The 8,654-nt window shown below is 46.5% G+C and overlaps 1 pseudogene; it reads right to left on the bottom strand.

Annotated features, from left to right (window-relative positions):
• Positions 1 to 1,885: 1,885 nt before the first annotated feature.
• Positions 1,886 to 3,566, bottom strand: LOC107278061 (uncharacterized; annotated as a pseudogene).
• Positions 3,567 to 8,654: the final 5,088 nt, after the last annotated feature.

Genomic DNA, 8,654 nt, shown 5'->3' with positions numbered 1-8,654 from the left:
GCAAAAATGATGTGCTACTGATATACAATGAAAAGTGCCAAGAATTAATGAATAGTTTTTGGTTGGTAACTTTGAGGCATGTCTCTCGGGAGCAGAATGTTGAAGCTAATGATTTGGCTCAGGGGGCGTTAGGGTACAAGCCGATGGTACAAGATATTGAAGTTGAAATTGTTGCCATTACAACCGATGATTGAAGATATGATGTGTGTCGACGTTTGAGATCGCGACTATGGTATTTGGATAGTATGAGGATCGTTGGTACCAGGGTATATGCGAGATTGAGGTAAAAGAGATGGAGACATAAATTTTTATATAGGTTCGGGCCCCTTATCTGACAGGTAATAGCCCTACATCTTGTTGGCCGAAGCCGGTGTTGCTCTTTATTCATCTGGATCACACAAATACAATATATGAGATAACCTATCTAGCTATCATCGACTTGGCGGCTAGATAACCAACTCGCAGTCGACGACAAGGTAGTCTTCCTCCTCGAATACGGACTCGTCGAGATCAGAGATGGCACTAGATCCCTCTTGCCGGCCTTCGCAGGCACCGAATGGGGTATGTCTAGGCTTATCTCTGACGTCGATATATGGCGGCGTATTGGTTTGTTATCACACTTTATTATATTTTGACGAAAACTTAAACATTGTTTCACTACTTGTAGAAAATTGTATCGACTCACTTTATAAAATATTTCAGAGAAACGCAACACTAAAAAATACTGACTACAACATCAACAACCAATATATGAAATATTGAATCCAATGAGTGAAACATCGAAAAACATCATATGAAATAAAAAATATTTTTGCAACTACTTGATGCTGCTTAAACATTTTATATCATGCAACCAACATTACTTTCGAAGAACACAATGTGGTACATTTGCAAATCAACTAAGGAAACAACGTAAAATACTAACCGAAACAATTAAATGAAGCACTTGCGATATTTAAACAAATCCATTAAAAACCTAACTTTTTTTTGTCGGAATATATAATCATGTGCGGTTTTGTTGTAAAGATTTAACTGTAAGAAATTATTGGTACAATCGAATTGTAGATCAGATAAATAATTTAGAAGAAAAAATAATTTAGAAAAAATAATAAGGTTATTGCATGCATGGGGTTAAAAGAGAGAACAATTAGATAAGAAAAAAAATATGTACTTATAATTCTAATAGCACGTGCAAGTAAGAAGTTACGTAACATACAAGCATGAAACAAAGCAGTAAGAAGGAGACCACCCGATTTTATGATTGGGATCAGGTTCCTGACCCAAAGCATTATCTGGTGAGTTTTGCTTTGTTATATTGTATTTTTTCTTGCGGATGGTCGTTCGGGTGAGATTGAGAACACTAGTTGTTATGGACTCCACTCCTACTACAATATTGTTGAGAGAATAATGGCCTATTTGACATAGGTACAGGTCTCAGATATATGGTGGATTCGAAGTTTGTATATTAAATTATAGTGGATTAAAATTTTAAATTTTATATAGAAAATATAAAATAAATGATTTATCGAAATGTTATCTATGTAATCATAGATCTATATATATATATATGGATTTATAGACGTAGGAGTTTTAAGAAATCTTGGACTGAGGCTTAAGACCGCTTAGCATTTCCATGTTTTAAGTATGGTTTGGTTTGTGGACATAGGAATTTAAAGGCTAGACAGTCTTAAGTTTTCAGTATTCTTCAACTGAGGCGCTAGGGAAGACAAAAGAGAAACAAAGATCGGATATGGCGTGCGATGTGATGCGCGCCAGAAAGCACGAGAAAATGGTAATTTGGCCACGATAAAAAAAACGGTTTTACTGAAATGCTATTCCGAAAATGCATTTCATTAAAATGCTAATATGAAGCGTGCACCAACTGCTATTTTGCCATTTTGACCGTTTTGTGTATTTTTGAAATCATTTTCGCTGGAATGCCAGGTGATGAGACGGAATTGCGCATGCTCGCCATGCGTACAGCCTTGATGCTCATGCTCCCCAACGCCTCCACCTCCATGCCGGTCACCACCGCGAACCGCTCCCTCACCTCCGTCTCCTCCTCATCTTCCTCCGCGGCGGCCTTGAATCGCCAGTGCTAGGTCGTCGTCTTCGAGGCATGCTGCTACCGAGCGGGATGAGGTAGGACGCCACCGGGGCTGGACAAACCTTGTGCGGTGGCAGCAATGGGGGCGTGGCAGTGAGGTCGGAGGCGCGGAGGTGGCCGTCGTCGTGGGGTGAGAAGCCGAACGAGAGGTTGTCCACCGGGACGTGCTCAATGCGGCCGCGGAACGGGAGCACCCAGTCACCGAAGTTGGGCCATGCATCGCTCGCCGTGTCGAAGGAGAACATGCTATGCCGCTCCGTGGACACCCAAATTTGGGAGTCACCGACCACCGCGTGCGCGGCGATGCGGCGGGCCTGTCGTCTCTGGGGTTGTGCACCGCTGGGAGGGAGCGCCGGTTCCAGTCCTCGATGGCGGCGGCGCGGGCGGGAGGCAGTGGATGAGTGCTTCGAAGCAGTGCTCCGCCCAGCACATCGGCAGTGGCTCTGGTGACGCCGCCTCCATGACGTAGAGGCCGTCGCCGACGGTGAAGGCGATGGGGCTCCGCTTGGGCGCGTGTATGCCCGGGAGGATGTGGACAGCGTGGGCACTGCACTTGATCCTGATCAGTAGGAAGCTGCGTCGCCATCCTCGCTGACCATCTTGTCCTTGCTGTCGCTGAGGATTGTCGCGCCGTCCTAACCCAGCCGCGCCCCTCGGGCCTATAGATGGCCTCGCATCGATCTCCTTTCACCCGGCGAGCAGAGGCAATTCCGTCTCATCACCCGGTATTCTAACGAAAATTATTTTGAAAATATACAAAAGGCTAAGGCCTTATTTAGATCCAAAAATTTTTGGCCAAAAAGGTCACATCAAATATTTGGACATATGTATGGAGCATTAAATGTAAGAAAATAAAAAAAATCAATTACACAGTTTGTATGTAAATTGTGAGAGGAATCTTTTGAGTCTAATTATGCCATGATTGGACAATGTGATGCTACAGTAAACATTTCCTAATGACGGATTAATTAGGCTTAATAAATTTATCTCGCAATTTACAAGCGGAATCTATAATTTGTTTTGTTATTAGTCTACGTTTAATACTTCAAATGTGTATCTGTATACTTCAAAGTTTTTACACCTAAAGAACTAAACACACCCTAAAATGGCAAAGTGACGGCGCGCTCTCCGTATTGGCATTTTTAACAAAAACGCGTTTTTGGGATGGTGTTCTAGCAAAATCGCTTTTCAAACCTGTCCAAATGTCTATTTTCTCAGTTTGCATGTGGAAGAGCAATGTGCTGTTCGCTTTGGGCCAGCAAAAAGAGAGGTAGAAATAAATCCAGGAAGAGGAAATTGGGACGCACACCAACACGAAAGAACGGAGAATCAACTCCGACTCGGATTCATTTCTATACCGCATCTTCCCTTACAATACCTCGACAGACTAACCATCGCCAGCGTCAACAACGTCTTGACTACCACCACCGTCTCAACTCTCTCTCAGACTGTCCGCCATGGCGCAGCCACCGGAGTTCCAGGACGTCCAATCCCGCGCCGCCGGTGCGGTGGCATTCCTCGGCAATGTTAAGGCCCGGTTCCGGCGGAGGCCGGCCGTGTAAGTCGAGCTCTGCGATGTGCTCACGGCGTACGGCAGAGACCCCGCCGCCCCCGCCGCGCCGGTGCTCCGCCGCACGGCGGAGCTCCTCCGTGGCCACCCTGATCTCGTCGCCGAGATCAACGCGGTTATTTATCCCCGCAACAGGGTCGAGCTCGTACCCGCCGCCGACGACGACGATGGCGATCATGCAGCAGCAGCGGCGGCGGCAAGGACGCGTCGGAGGAGCGACGCACAGCGGCGCCGCCCGGACGATGCCGCCGTGGCGGAGAGCTCCGCCGCCGCCGAGCGACGAGCGAAGGTGTCCAAGGCCGAGCAGTTCTTGGCGAGCCTGAAGATCGTAGGCGGCGTCGAGCTTCACGACAGGGTCGAACACGTAATCCACGACGTGAACAAGGACAAAGGGCTGGACGCGCATCAGGTCTACGCCCGGTTGGAGGAAGTCCTCGCCGCGGAACACCCCTACCTGCTCCATGGCATCGATGAATTCTTCCCTCGACCGAAGCACCAGCCGCCGCCACATGCCGCAGCCGACGGCGAGCCGGATGTGGGACACCGGCCGTCGTCGTCGTCGTCGAAGTGCGCCGCCGCCGTCGACATCAATCAGAACGGCGACGCCACCAGGCCGAGCAAGGCCAGAGCCACGCAGCTCCTCACCGCCGCCATCTTCGACCTCCAAATCAACCACGTCGACCTCCATGTGAACAAGAACAGCGACGCCGTCAGGCCCAAGAAGAAGCCCCGCGCTGCCGACCCCCAGACCAGCAAGAGCGCGCTCGACGGCGGCGGCGACGACGACGACGATGACGACGGCGCCGTGTTGCCGAGCCGTGCGGCCAAGAAGCCCCGCGCCGCGGACATCAAGATCAAGAGACGACACCCCCTCGACGACGGCGAGGAGAGCGACGCGTGCTGGCAAGTCACCACCACCGACAACCCGCACGACGCCGCGCGGACGTTTAGGAAGACCCTGGAGTTCATCGCGTGGTACTCGAAGCTGGTGACCACCATGAGGCGCGCTGAGGAGCTGGAGAGGAGAGAGCCACACCCGCATGGCGCCCTCAAGGATCTCTTCCCGAGCAGCGACTGCCATGAGATCCTCGAGGAGCTCTACGGCGGCGGCTGGAGGACAGTGCAGGTGGCGCTCGACGACGGCGGTGGGGGGCGCGCCGGCCGCACGACGTTGGCGGCGATGCTTGTCAGTCTAAGGCAGAGGGAGAACGCAGCCGTGGAGCTTGCAAGGCGCCGCGCGGACAAAACTCGCTACGGTGAAGAACCAGCCGCCGCGTGGGGATCGCGGCGGCGGCGACGCCAGCCGTGATCCGTGCGCCGCCGCCTCTGGACAGATGTGTCCGAACGGGCGGCGATGCCGTTCCTTCCGGCTGTGACAAACTTGACGGAGTGCATCGTACAGCATGACGATCGGCGCGTTCCCCAATTATCACACAAGAAGTGTCGAAGATAATTGGGGAACGCGTTGATCGTCCTGCTGCACGTTGCAGCATTCTTTGTTGGTGTTCATGATTAGTATAATTTCATTGGATATTTATTTAGACTTATATGCGAGAAATGACTAGGGATGTTTCGGCTAGCTCTATAAGGTGGTGGGCTTGTCGGCCTGGGTTTAAAGCCTCACCCCTTCTATTTATTTGATATTACGGTTTTTTTATTTAGATTTATATGTGCGTCAATTTCATTATTTCCAATGTAGAACTGTTTACGCTTGGACAGAAAATATTAATGTTGCTGAGAGAGGGATGCCATTGGCTGAAAAACTTGACAGGAAGTACTTGTGGTTTCATACTCTGTAAAATCAGTAGCGAAACAGAGCAGAATTAATCAACCAAATCGAAGTTCCACTAAGTTGCTTTGCGTTCTGTGCGTTGAAGATTTCTTGAAAAATTCTTGATTGTCCACTATGAAGAATAATAGTCACATGCAAATTTAGTTGGCCAATTTCCATGTGAAAAATTCTACTACCCTTTGCATGCTCAAAGTTTCTTTTTTTTTTAATGCTTCACATCCATGACTAATTTCCATGTGAAAAATTCTACTACCCTTTCCAACATGCATTTTGAACGGGATTTTCATATCATTGGTATGAATTCCCTTGCCAGTTTTACTGTCACAGTTGATGAGTATATTCTGCCCTTAGAAATTGTTTTTATCATTCAAATAGTGGTCAATCCCCATTCTGTAATGAGCAAAAGCATGAGTCCAACAGTTTTAAATGTGTATCCAAGACACTCTTTTGTCAACAACATATCAAACACTTCCTTAGCTTGTGCATGAGTACAGCATATGGGAAGGGTTAGCAAACGCATGACTCTCCAGCAAAAATGGAAGTTAACACATGACTGCTGCATTGATATGAAATTCAACCCGTTGCAAAGGAAGAAGAATGTTTACAGAAGACATGAATGTGATAGAAATCAGAACCATGGGGTTTGATTTGCTTCTAAAAACAAAACGAGTGTTTGAGAGGATGGAAGCTTTGTTGGCTGGTTGTACATGCCCTTAAATTGAAGCACCTATACAAATTGTGTAGCTTAATTGCCCTATAATGTATAATGCAAGGATTTTGAACCACCTATACAAATTGTGCAGCTTAATTGCCTGTTAATTGATATGAGTAATCATTGGGTTTAAATTATGTAGTTATTGGTTTAAATTCAAATTTGGTGCCTTTAATAATAATAGTAGTAGTAGTAGTAACTTGCGATATTCTTTTTTGGATGAGAATGATCCTATGGTTCTCAATGATGTACTTCTTTTTTTTTCTACTATCCATGTCAAAGCCATAAACTTCTCAAAGTTTATTGATGGTTTTGAATCAACATATCACATGTGGTGTTTTTATGTTGACATGAACTTTAATTAGGTAAGTTTCATTGTTGTGGAGGCTTCTACATTAGCAAAATTCATGATAAAGGTATGTACAGACTCAGAAAACCAGCTTCATCTGAAACAACTAGTAAAAATATGTCTTATAGTGTTATTTGTCTCTGTTCTTGAGAGTTGAGGGGGTTGACAAACAACCAATTTCGTAGTTTATGGTGAAAATTTGCCAGCCTGGATTAAGACATTGGAAATCATTTGTGTTCCCGGCATCATACCATGCATTAGTGGTTTTGTGCATACATAATAGCTAATAATGAAGATGTCTTGTTTAACGATCTTATAATACTTAATACTACAAGGATTACGTGAATTAGACCCGAATAGACCAAGTATGATCAATTACATTACAAAACATAGTAAGATATGGTAGCGGCATCAAAGCTCCAAAAGAGTAAGTCATTATGTGATAGAATATTTGATTTATTTGGCACTACTGAGTACAATGACGTGATCATATCGGAAAAAATATTTGACACTTTCCCCAAACTAAAGGACATGTAGATTGCCAATGCCTAATGCAGCTGCCAAATGCAATTCGAATGTGGACAACTGGATGTCATCATCGAGGTGTAAGCATTCCACCCGTTACGCGGCTGCTGCTAGCGCTATCTCATCTATAAGAACGATGATGCCATTAGGCCAAGCAGGTCCAAAGCCGAAGAGGTCCGAACCACCGCTGTCATCAGCCCACATGTGAACCGTACTGAGCTCATTGTCAGTCAGAACGACGACACGATCAGGCCCAACAAGGACAAGGAAAAGCACCATGTCACCGATCCCTAAAGTACGCAGAACAAGCTCTATAATGACAACATGTCCGTGTTGAAAACACTACGATTGAATTTGGTAGACTCCAATACCTCAGGTAATTAACTTGGCAGAAAACATATGACCCATAACTGACAAATGTATACATTGATAGCATAGTTTCTTTTTTGATGCTTCACATCCCTGGCTAATTGTGGTATATATAAGATACTATTACCATTTCTAACATGCACTATGAATTTTTTGAAGAAAAAAATGCATTATGAATGAAAATTTCATATCATTGGTATGAGTTGCCTTTTGCTAACTTTACAGTCACAATTGATAAGTATCTTCTGCACTTATATAAATAATTTTTGATGATTCAAACACTGGTCAATTGACCTTCTGTAAATGAGCCATTGCATGAGTTCAACGGTTTTAAAATATGTATCCAAGACCCTCTCTGGTCAAAAACAGATCAAATGCTTCATTGTGCATGAGTACAACATGCGGAAAGGGTTAGAAAACGCACGACTCTCCACCAGATCAAAAGAAAGAAGTTGACACATGACTATTGCATTGATTTGGAATTGCATATGTAGCAGAGGATGAAATGTCATTTATAAAAAACATGAATGTGATAGAAACCCGAACCGTCCAACTCGGTGCCGTATCGTTCCTATCCCAATAGTTTGGTCATCCTAGACTGCGTCAAATCGACGATGATACATTGAATCCCAATAGGAGAATTATGTGAAAGTCTTTTCCCCTTGAGGGAATGTCCCATTGTTTTTGTCAATAATGCACACTATGCACAATCATATTTCTTATTTTTATTTTGACTTGTGTATATTATATTTATACTTAGGCCCCGTTTGGTAGAGCTCCAAACTCCAACTCTGAACTCTAAACTCCAACTCCAGTGAGAGCTAGCCCCAATAGGAGCCGAGGTGAGTTTGAAAGTGTTTGGCTGACTTGTTAGCTCCACACCACCGTGTTCCTTGTCGCGCCAACGTTGCTGGTCACCCCATGCGCCGCCTACCTGCGCCGCCACCACCTAGCCCGCGCCACTTTCGCCCGCCGCCTGTATCCACCGCTGTCAATGCCGCCCAGCCCGCGCGGGATGCCGCCCAGTCCGCGCGTCGCAGCCAACCCGCGCACCTCCAGTCACCGCTGCCAGCCCCCGCGCGGCCGCCCAGGCTGCGCATCGCCGGTTGTCGCAGCCAGCCCGTGCGTCACCACCAGGCCGCGTGTCACGGCCGCCAGGCTACGCATCGCCGGTCACCGCAGCCAACCTACGGGCCGCCGCTGCAGTCGGGCTGCCGGTCGCCGCCCTAG

The sequence above is a fragment of the Oryza sativa genome, chromosome 10, assembly GCF_034140825.1.
Source record: "Oryza sativa Japonica Group chromosome 10, ASM3414082v1".
Classification (NCBI taxonomy): domain Eukaryota; kingdom Viridiplantae; phylum Streptophyta; class Magnoliopsida; order Poales; family Poaceae; genus Oryza; species Oryza sativa.
This window is presented reverse-complemented; position numbering and strand designations above follow the sequence as displayed.